This window comes from Apis laboriosa, unplaced genomic scaffold (genome assembly GCF_014066325.1).
Source record: "Apis laboriosa isolate Shangri-la unplaced genomic scaffold, ASM1406632v1 scaffold19_cov150, whole genome shotgun sequence".
Taxonomy (NCBI): domain Eukaryota; kingdom Metazoa; phylum Arthropoda; class Insecta; order Hymenoptera; family Apidae; genus Apis; species Apis laboriosa.
In genome coordinates this window covers 235,108-247,201 of record NW_025222278.1, presented here as the reverse complement: position 1 = coordinate 247,201, position 12,094 = coordinate 235,108, and the positions used below count along the sequence as shown (strand labels likewise).

General features: G+C 44.3%; 1 protein-coding gene across 1 annotated transcript in view; it reads left to right on the top strand.

Moving 5' to 3' along the window:
- Window positions 1-8,588: 8,588 nt before the first annotated feature.
- Window positions 8,589-12,094, top strand: part of LOC122712110 (POU domain, class 6, transcription factor 1) — a 191,175-nt gene continuing 187,669 nt past the window's right edge. The window contains exon 1 of the mRNA XM_043931473.1: window positions 8,589-10,550. The gene's annotated coding sequence lies outside the window, so the exon portion shown is untranslated. The remainder of the gene's footprint in view (window positions 10,551-12,094) is intronic.

Here is a 12,094-nt window from a genome sequence, read left to right as displayed (position 1 = left end):
CGATCCGATAAATTTCGAACATGAGGGGAGGAACGTAAGGAGAGAGGGATGATGCTCGACTTTTGTCGTTTAAATTTTTGTATTCTCTTTGTTTCACGTATCCCTTGGAATCGCGTTACTTTTAACGGAATCCAATCTCCAAAGATTGGAGAGGGATCTTAAGAGTTGACAATGACAAAATAAAAACGAAGATGTACGAGAAAAGAAATCGTTTTCGAATTTAAAGAAAAGGAAGGAAAACGTTTCAAAGAAAAAGGAAACTCTCTTCGCGATTAAAAAGCGATCGAAACGATGGATCCCAGCGTGTTGTTACACGAAGCCATCTGAATGGAAACACTGTTGTGAGAAGGCGGCCTGTCAGAGTCGGGGTCGAGGGGGCCAGTCGGAGGGAAACAGTCGGCGAACTTTATGATCACCCGGTACAAGTTGAACGGGAATAGCCCACGTTCTAAAGGCTGGAACGGCGCTGCCTACGTAGGTTGCAGTTTGAACTATAAAACGACGTAAATTATGGCCACGGATTGCAATATTATGAGGCTATATACGCACGTTTAATGATCGAAGCTACCGGGCAGGGGAGCCACGGCTAAATATTGTCCGGAAATGGTGCGAAGGAGCATCGCCCCGGACTCGTCTTCGCGGCCGGCTGGCAAGTATTGACCGATACATTCGTGACTGCACGCCTGCTGCCACTCGCTTTCCCATTCCCGGGGAGAGGTTCCGTGAGAAAACGGTTGGAAACCGACGCGAAAACACGATCGGAACAACTCGTAACGCGGACAATACCAATCCGGGATGGAAAATGCGCCGGAGTAAATGCATTATTGCTGGTAATAATTGACACCTGTTTAAAACATCGAACTACCAACATTCCTCCAATCGCTCGTTCCGTTGTAATGATACCGGTAAAAGGATTTATGAAATATCGGTGGAATGATATTAACAGATTTTTTAGAACTTTTTCTTTTCTTACAACATCTTTCTAACCAAATGATTGTTTTTAAACGGAAAACGTATCTTTTAATTTGAGTCCCTCTAAAAAAAGAAATGATCGATACATCGTGCGTATGTTATTTTTCCATCGGTTCGTAGACGAGAAACAATTAGAAATTCCATAAATAGGTTCGAGTAGTTTCGAAATTTTTATTATTCCTCTTAAGTTAATATAAGCGGAATATTCGAAGATTCGCGAGGAAAAAAAATTCTTCGATCTCCTTCCTCTTCTTCTTCTTCACGAAATTAACCCTATGCCACCGCTTTTCCTCCGTTTAAAATCCTCCACGGGTACTAAAGAGACTCGCCAGAAAGAGGACGAAGACGGACGGAGGGAACAAGAGTAAGAAGAAGTCGAGAGGATTATTATTCATCGAGTAGGCCTCCTCTAAGCGCAAGGACAAGGGAGAATCGTTTCGAATCCCGTTCAAACGAGAGAGAAGTGTTTTCTCGTTACCGGATCACGGCGGGAACGTAGCGATCTTTAACGGCGACACGAAGATGCGGGTGAAATATCAAGTTTCTCTCTCCCCCTCCTCCGTGTGGAGAGAACAGCATCGGTGTCGCGAAACCATTCCAATTTACGAACATTGCGCGCGGGAACAATTACAGAAGAAGAAGAAGAAGAAGAAGAAGAAGAAATTTTTCGACGTCTCGAAAATGAAACAATGTGAAACGCAAGAACGATATAAGATGTATTATATACATGCGGAGATATATTGGCCGGTGAATCGTAAATCTTTGAAGGCTGGTCGACAAAGATAATAATTGTTAATTACGCGGTCGCAAGAAGAAGCGGTTTCGTTTAAAGTGTAAGTAATGCTGCGTGGATGGGAGATTCGTCGCTAACGAATCTAAACGCCGGAAGGGACAAGATTCTGTTTTATTATCGGCGTGTAAATTGTGCAATAAACAACGATATAAGACATAAGATAGTATATTATTTGGTCGTAAAAAGGGGGCGAGAAGATGCGTGGTTTTGTTACATTTTCGCGAGGTTAGGGGATGATTTCTAGGATTCTATTTCGTTTTCTTACTCGTTTCCTCGTGCAAATGAGATGGAAAATTTTCATTTATTTAATAACGAAGCGATAAACAATAATTTGATTGATTTAATTCATACGAATAATTAATTGGCGATCCGAGTTTAAGAATAAAAATTAAACGATCCTGGTTCAAACTTTACGAACAAACGTAAAAACTTTACAAATAATTGCATAACAGTAACAGTTTCTTTGAAAGAAAAATGTTCATCCTGTTCCCTCGAAGAAACTATATAATAAAAATTCCAAGAAGAATTTCTCCGAAAGGAAACGATTCGAAAAATATTTAACCATGGATCAAAACACGGATCCAACTGAACTCCATCTATCTCTCGAGAAGAAAGGCGAATTGTACGACCCCTTCCGGAGAAGCATAAAGAAACGTAAAGTCTTTTAGCATCCATCCGCCTCATATACGGGGAGAAGCGGTTATTACGGCAACAATGATGCGCGAAATTATCGATCAATGGGAGATTGATACAAAGAGATCCTCCCTTAGATTACTTTGTTTCCCGGGTATCCCCGACCGGACACGACATCGCACATCCTCGCGGTATTATCTTCATCAACCACCTGCTCGTCCCTTCGTATCCCTCTATTCTCGACCTCACTTTGAATACCACCCATAAGACGCGAATTTTCGGCGTGCCATTCCATGATCACGCGACCAAAGAGGCGCAAGGCGTACGTTTTTATTTATATCCTTCTATTTCGAAACGACTCCTTCGATATTCCCGTATATCTTTCATTCACCCTTTCTCGTGCAACGAAAAGGAACAATGTTATATATATACATATATATATAATATATAATATATATATATATATATATGTATCACTTTCAACCCACCACCTTCATTAGGTAATTATCCCGAATCCCTTTTATGCCGCTTTCCTCCTTTTTCTTACCACTTCCATTCTTGCACCGCCTTCGTTTACCTCATTGTTTTCTCGCCTTTCATCGAACATGCACCGATCGACCCGTTCGCGCGGAGAGATCACGCAACATTGTCGATCGCCACTCTCTCTCTCTCTCTCTCTCTCTCTCTCTCTCTCTCTCCCGCATTAATTAGCCCGGAGGAATAATCGGAAGGAAGAACGGGGAACGGCCGTGGACCTAACCAGGGACCAAGCCACGAAACAGCCGTTACGCGTGTTCCAGGGCCTGGGTTTATACTTCTGGGAAGATGCTCGTAAAGACTGCTTGGCTTTCGTTGGCTCTGTTATTAGCCGGGCATAGTATGCGACTTAAAACGGGCGAAACCGGGGCCGAAGGGAGGGTGGAAGGGGTTGGAGGCCCCGGGGATATAATCGCGCCTTCTCCCAGCCTTTCACCCAATACCACTAATCTTCCGTGGCTGACTACCAACGCGAGAAAAGGTGGTCGGTTTCGGCTACCCGGGATTAAAAGGCCTCTCTTCCCTTTCGAACTGGCGTTCACGTTGGCGGGATTGAGTGATCGAGGCGCGGGCCAGAGTTTCGCTTTTCGAATTTCCAACCAAACTCGCCACGCGTCGTCCACACTTTCACACATGATTTTATGTTTTCGATTTGGTGATTTGAAATTTTATATATTGGAATCGCGGAGCTACATTGAAACGCATTGGAGATGTTCCCTCACTGAGGGAATTCTTGATGAGAGATGAGATATCGTTAACGTATTGATAACTTGATTAAATCTTTCATTGTCGTTGCTTTGAAAAATTGTACGTTGACGAGGGATGATAACGTTTCAATTTGGCAAAGTATATATACTTGAAGAAATTTGTTGCGATTACTTTGTAATTTATAAATAAAAAAAGAAGGAACTAATCGAATATTCACACTTGCTTAAATACCAAATCGATAGTTCAAATTCCGCGCTGCACTTATCGTAAGTAAAACTTCCATCTAAAATTAAAAAGGAAACGAAAGAAATCCTCTAAATCGTCCTCATAATCCGCCTAAAATGCAGGTATTACAAACTCAATCTCGTGGATTAGTCAGTCAAATCGAGCACTCGTCCTGCATAAAAATCACCTTCCCTATTAAACGCTTCCTAAATCTCTCTTTCAATCGATTTCACGCGGGTGAAAGGAAAGCAAGAAAGAAAGAAAGAAAGAAAGAAAGAAAGAAAGAGAGAAAAAGGAGGAAAAAAAAACCGTGGTCTCGGTATCGTGAAAAGCGTCCCGATGTAACCTCCTCCTCTCCCTCCCCCTCCACACCCCCCATAGCGGACGTTGCACCCGTTGTAAAGACAGGAAGCGTGAAAGGAACCGATGAAAGAGGAGGGGGACAGAGAGAGAAAGAGAGAGAGAGAGAGAGAGAGAGAGAGAGAGGGCGACGGCGAAGTCAGGGGTAAGATCATTAGCATCCGTTCGGGTGGAAGAGGAGTGTATCCCAGGGGGTAGGAGAGATAGAGGTAACGTCCGATCGTCGGCGGCACGCCACAGGGAAAACAGAGAGGAGGAAGGGTCCCGTGGCCGCGTTGGCGAAGGCAATCCCGTCGGGACGGAGAAGTTTTACGCGGAGATTATCAGGAAGCGGAGCGGACGCCCATGAATACGGAGATCCTGGCGATAAAAGGACGAGAAAGAAAAAAAAAGAAAAAGAAAAAGGAGAAGGAGGAAAGAGAAAGAGGGAAGGGAGAGGAAAGAGGAAGATGGAGAGGGGGGGAGGGAAAAAAAAGAGAAGAAGGAAGAGGAGGAAGGGCAAAAAGAAAAACACGTTGGAAAGGTGGGAGGTAGGTAGAAAGGCGACGAGAGGGAGGAAGATGGAAGAAGAAGGGGAGAAAGACAGAGGGCCAGAGGCAGTAGGGAAAGAGTTGGTAACCCAGTGCCGGCAGGAGAGTGGCGGAGCAATGTAGTCGACCACGAATGAGCGTACCAACGGATGGAGAGGCAACACTTTGTAGTTTTAATCGATCCGGTGGGACGGGGCAGAAAGACGGAGCACCCCCGTGCAGCACGGAGAGGGTGAGTCGGCATGTGCGGCAAGGAGCGCGAGGGAGGGTGAGGGAGAAGCACGGGCGAAGCGGCTGAGAGGAAGGCCGAATGCGGGACGAGGAGGGTGGCTATCGGCGGAAGAAGGACGTGGCGAAGTGGCCGAGCGACGAGGAAGACGGTGGTGGAAGTGGGATGGAAGGAATACCCGGAGAGAGAGTAGAGACCCACATCCTGCCGGCTCCTACAACTTCAACCACCAGCTGGGATACACCTCCTGCCTCCACGGGGGCGAGTTATATGTGAAAAGCACGTGGACCCTCGGGTGGAAGAAGGACGGGAGGATTCATTCATTTCCTCGTATATTTCCTGGAAAAGATACGCGCGTACTTTCGTCAATGTCGTGTGCGGGGTTCGAGGGATGGAGGAACAGGTGGAAGGTCGGGTTTCTTTGGGAATATTAGGTCGCTCCGTTTAACGGGGTTTGGGGTGTCGTGCGAGGTGTATTTCGAAGAGAGAATTTTCACTTGAAAGAGAATTGTTCTTCTATTACGTCAGAATTTTGTTGAAGGATTATTTTATTGCTAAAATTTGGAATGATTGATTTTCAATTTGTTAATCATTTTCTCACGATACTTTTGCTTTTGAATAGATACTGTCTTCGGTAGATGATTGATATTTGACGATTAACTATATCGAATTTATCGTATTAACGACGAATCCTCAAACTTACGCTTGATATCTGTAAAATTTTACGATACTCGTAGCAATCGATAATAAAGAAAGATACTGTGACAAAAAATAGTAATCGTTATCGATTTATCTTGATCGGATAATTTCGATTCGAAGATGGCCGAATCGAAGGGTTCTCATTAGGAATTACGAGACCTAATCAGCGGTTTCACGATCGATATCAGCATTATGGCGAGCGTGGGGCAGTAATAAAGAAGTACAATAATTTACTGTTAGCTAGCGTGACCAACATAGGCGGTAGGCTGGAAGAGGAGCGAAGAACTGGAAGAACTCCGGTATCTTCGGGCGATGTTTCAGCCGAAATGTATTTGTAGCGGAGGACGCGCCTCCAAGGGTCGAATCACGACAGAATATTGTCGAGGTCGATGTTGGAGAAATTGAGGGGAGAACATTAAAACACCGAGGGTGCGGACAGTAATAGTGGCGCCGACGAGGGTAGCTCGTCGCTCAAAAGGGGTAAAATTTGGACTTAATAAAGGCTGCGTAGTAACGAAACACACAGTTATATTTACATGAAATTCACCGTTCAGGAATATTTTCACGCGTAGATGGGTCGTAGAAAAGCAATAAAAGAATCATATAAAAAATCATTATATATCTCTTATCGAACAATAAAATTTTACCAACGAATGAAAGACAAGAAAGAATATTTTCTCGTGAAAAAAAAAATTAATTTCAGAAGGACGATCTCGTCGCGACAGATGGCGAAAATAATCAACTTGTAAGTATTGTACAGGCGGGATCAAAGATAAGATGCGAAAATCACGCGTAATATATTCACGAAACGACTATACTCGTCCGGAGCAATACTGTGAGCAAATAGAAAAAAAAAAAAATTTCGAAAGATTTACATCCTATGGAAAGCGTAATACTTTAGATTCGTCTACCAGATTGACGCATTTTAATGCGTCATATTTCTTTTCTAACTCGACGCGATCACGATGAAAATTCAAACCTCACGTTATTTCATTCGTTTCGTGTGTAGGAATAAAGAGGAATCATTTCGTTCCCTATTTTTTTTCCGATGGTTCATCATCAAACCGATCGTTCTTCCTCGATACATATTTCGTCGAGGTGACGATAGTAACGAACGCAAAAGGGTTTTAATGATGATACAAGGTTGGCGTGTAAAGTATCTTAAATTGGGTAATTTCGTGGTGTACGCACCTGTCAGTTAACGAGACTCGGACGAAATTCTTGAATTCGTCTTGCAGCTTGGAACAAAGGTTGAAACTGGGAACCGTTATTCGGATCGAGGGAGGAGGAGGGGCAGAACGAAACGAAAATGGCGCGTTATCGGTTCGTAGCGTTGCAATTACCAGCCACGGGGTTCATCGCGCCCCTGAAGATAAATGAGACAGTGGATCAACGTCGACGAACTCCGACTTCTGTGTACGACGATTTATCAAAATTAATGACCACCGAGGCCTATCGGACCGACAGACCGTATATGTAATTGGGATACGTATGTGACTACCAATTGATAGATACTTGAGGAATATGGACAATTCGTGAGAAATAATTTTTGGTAAATGTAGAAATTATACGCAAAAGATTTCTCGAAGATTTGTAAAAGAGCAGGAAGTTTTAATTCTCGAATGAATAAATTGGTGTTTATCTCTATAAATATTTTAAATTCCCAGTCTGATTAAAGTGTTTGGACAAAAGAATTTTTTACTGTGTTCACAAATATTTAAAATACAAAGAAAGAGAGAGAGAGAGAGAGAGAGAGAGAGAGAGAGAGAGAGAAATAAAATAGAATACTTTATAATGTACTTATAAAATCCAAGTTCATCATCCAAAGTATTCTTTTCGTTTACAAGTATCACTGAAACTTGAGTCAAAGTATCAACTACTTATTGTATTCGACAAATGGAGCAGAAAAGAGGCATATCGAATTACATGGACTCCAAGTTCGCTTACACGAAACATGATACGACATCTCAAATTACATGGACACCGAATTCACTTAAATCCAGTCCAAGTGCCATTTTTTCTCCGCCATTTTAACCGATATGAGAGCCGATATCTTCACGATCGTTTGCCCAAAAAAATACTTAAAAATCCAATCGAAACGCGATAAAATAATCTAATTCCAAAACACTTGGACCCCAAATTCACCTAATTCCATTCCACGCGCCATTTTTTCTTCCCCTTTCTAAATCTCACAGGATCTACGCAGAATCACCCTCGATAACCTCCAAACTCACCTTCCCCTTCCAAAATCGGCAAGCAAAAATGGAAAGAGAACGATTCAATACCGATCACCGTCTTCCAACTCTTACCAATTGTCCATTCCCTTCGAAACGAACTCGGCAGAAGACGAGGAAAAAAAATAATCCTATCCGTCCTCCCGATCCTTAAAATCACATCGTTAAGAAGCGGTGTCAACCGGTGTCCCCTTGCGCCGTGAAGACCGGTGGGTGACGGAGAGATCGGGGTCCTTGGCGGCAATCGCTCCTCCCGGGCATCCCCGGCGAAGTACTCTTCAGCCCCGTCGGGCTGATTTGCATCACGGTTACGAGCTCGTTCGAGCTCGTGGTGGTTATATTACAGAGCGAGGGAGAGAGGGCAGCAGGATGGAAAAAGGGGGACAGAAGAGCGCGCGGGTCCCTCTCGCTTGCCGCGTTCCACCCCCAAAGCAGCTCGCTGGAGGCAGCTCGGACACTCATAACAATCATAACAACGGGATCCCGCGAGTAACTCGCGGACCACCTCCGCGCATCGGGACCGCCCTCCGGACCGCCCACGTTACCCCTACCAACGGCAGCCAGCATTGGCTGGCGGCTAGGCGGGAGAGAAGCCACGGCGGGTTGCCTTCCCTCGGCTCAACAGCGGGGCCACTACGCAGCCAGACTGCGGACCGTCAGGATTCAGGTCCAAGTTTTCGCGCCGAGCTTCGACCGCGCAACGTGCACACCACGCTGCCACCGACACGAGGGCAGAGGGGATCCGATTGTCCAGCCAACGTTCGACCAATCCATCGATCGTCGTTCACCGGATCACCGATCGATTTTAAGGATCCGTCGATCGAGAGTCCACCACCGGCCCACCATCGGTAGCGAGCATTCGAAACGGATCTTGGTGCGAGTGAGAAACGACGCGGAGGGATCTCGCTGGTCGGGATAACGGGATGTAAAGTAGAGAGGAATAACGAAAAGTGGAGGAAGTTGAACAAGTGAAACGCGACGACTGTGATCGGCAAGTGTGCGAGTTCGAGAGTGATCAGGGAATCAGAGCGTAGAGGTGCGTGCGCCAGTCGGCACGTGGACGCACCAAAGGAACACGTTATATATATGTATATATATACACACACACATACACATATATACATATACATATATACATATAGAGACACGCATTCCTGACTGTTGGTCGTTCGATCAACACGGTAACAGTGAAGCGACGAAACGGCTGTGACGCGTCCAGTGGAATAAGTGTCCATTGTCCGACCGCTACGTGCATAGACTACTGGTGTGCGTCCGGATCGATTGACCCGTGGGGTTCGGCGAAGAGGACTCATTCCACTGGCTTATTTCGGTGGACTCGGCGAGTGAATTACGAGGGGCCAAGGGTTCACGTGTACGCTCGAAGACTGTCGAAAATATATTATCGCGAGGGCCACGTGCGGGAGGCACTAAACGTGGCAGGTGCTACGGACAGGTGGTGGCCGAGTTAATTGCACGGCAATAAACGTAGACATTCTGCGAAAGATTGATCAACGGCCTCTATCTACCTATCTACCTACCTCTCTTTGCGTGTACATGGTGCGTACGTGTACGGTGTGCTCTGGCCAATTGCAGGGAGAAGGAGCTCGGTATCATCCACGGCCTCTAACGACTCCGCCGCGTCGGTTCTGCGATAAAAGTGACCACTACACAAGGACTTCTCCGGACTTCTAACAAACTCCTAATTATCGCTGCGGGTAATTGCGACACGCACGTGACCGTCGTCTCTCTCGGCCGTGTTCCCCGGCGTGGAATCGCGCGCGATAACCACGCTCGACGCGCACATCGCCTGACAAATAGAATAATTAAAATCACATTAAAGGAACGCTCGTGTTCGCGCACCGACTCGCGCGTTATCTCGAACGAACTCGCGTTGCCGGATATTTCACGGATTTATAAAATTGTTTCGGTTGTGGCAGTTATCACGGATTATTACGACGGATGGACGGATAAAACGTGAGTTTTTTTTTTTTTTTCCAATCGTGAGTTAATAACGAGAAGGTGTATATATAATACCAGTTTCTAGAGTTGGAATTCCTTCCGGGTGGCAGGAACGATCGAAGAAACGAGAGGAGAAGGAATCGACGACGCATATTATCGGGATCGCGGGCAATTAACTGTTTGCTTCTTAATCGCTCCTAATTACTCACAATTACCCGGCGTAATTAAGTAGGCTGATGTCACCGGCGGTCGATGTATTTGTGAATCGTTTGTCCGTCGACGTCGGTCCACCGTCGCCATCCGGGCTGTTGCCTGTCGTCGTCGCTGCTCGTTGGAAAATTACCGGGGGATCGTGAAAAAGGGGAAAGAGGAAGGTGAGCGCGGCGAGAGATCGAGCGGTAGAGGGCCGCTTCGGAGAGTTCGAATCGTTCGTGTTTTGGATCGGAGGAAAGAAAAGAAAAAAGAGAAAAAAAAGGAAAGGGAACGATCCGAAGGGAAGATCGATCGAAAGGGAGACAGAGGTCGGACTCGGTCGGATTGGGGGAAGGACGAAGATACTCGGAGAGGCGTTCGTTCGAGCAGGTGGCATCGAGGTGAATAAATATAGCAAGAAGTCGAGAGTACCCGCGTCAGGACGACGTCCCACGTACAACAATCACAGGTCGCTTCAGGTGAGTTTCGCATTTCAAACTTTTCGTTCATTCATATTGAAACAGGAAAATAAATAGGATAACGGAATAATAATTAGACGAGCTGTCGCCGCCTGTTTTTCGAAGTTCCCATCGGATGGAATATCGACGAGTAATGTTCGGGTAAAAGTTTCTCGGAAGGAGTAATTATTTACAGAGATTGGAAACAGATTATTCGTAACAGTTTATTCGACTTCGAGATGAAAAAGAAAAATTTCTTTCGTAAGATTAATATTACAGATAAATCGGCGAGATCTCTCCCCGATTACGATTTAATCCCTAATAGAAAAGGTATATATAATCGGTGTTGGTAATTGATGGTAGTCGAAAGGGAAGGGAATAATATATTTCCATCAAAATTCGGTTCGGTCGATCCAGCCGTGTATTTATATCTGGCCAGGCAATTGCGAGGCTCGCGAGCGATAATCGTTGCCCCGATAGCATGAAGTTAATCTCTGTAATTAAGAAAGTTACTCGGGGGCCTGGCCACGCGGGAATGTCGGCTAGCGAGAGATTGAAACAGGCGCTGGGTTGTATCCGCGTTGGGTTCGCCCTCGAGTGCCCGGTGATAATTCCCCGCGGCTACTTAGCTGCGTTCTAATAATTAAGGTGATAATTATGCTCGATCGCGTACACGTCTGTGTCCGGTGCGAGTTGAAAATGCTAATTAAAAGATCGACCAGATATACGTATACGCAACGGGTCGTGATTTTTTAACCTTCGATTCGTTTCCAGCCGTGTTCCCTAATTTTGAATTAGTTTCGAACGCAGGAGTCGATAGTTAATAGTTATTTTGTCATTCGATTCCATTTGTCCAGATTCTTCTTTTCGCACGATTTTGGCAAATCGACACATATTTGTGACGTGAAAATAATAGTGGAAAAATGGGAGGAAGCTAAGCGAAAGATTTCTGCTAGGAAAAATTATTCTATATTTTCGTTAAAAGGTATAGCGTGTGAAGAAAAAGTGTAGTAGTAAAAAATGTAGTACAAGTGTGTATATGAAGGATTCGTTGAATTTTTTTAGTTATAAGGTTTTTCTTTATCATTCATGGAAAAATATAGTAGAAAAATAGTGGAATTTGTGTGTAGAATTTTTTGGAAAAAAAGTTTTCTTGTTAGAGAAAGAAAAAAAATTCAATTATTTTTCATCGACAGATATAGCGTATTATGACATTTTTAATAAGAGGAAGTTTCTCGCTAACAGGAAAATTCTATTATTTTTTTTATCGAGAGGATTCCCTGATTTCTCGTCGTAATTCTTGTTTAGACTTCAATTATAATGTTCAGCGGTTTCGAGCATAAAATTCTACCGGATGTCGTTTATTTTTATCTTCTTTCGACCACCTTGTAATAAAAATGTCAAAATGAAGTTTTCCTTCCAAACAAAAAGTAAATGTAGACATATCTAAATTCTTCTCATAATTTATCACCTCGTTCCCCTCTATGGAATAACGTATTATTTCTCTCTAAAAAAAAAAAAAAAGAACAAAAATCATCTTAAGAAGTGTAAAAAAAAAAAAATCC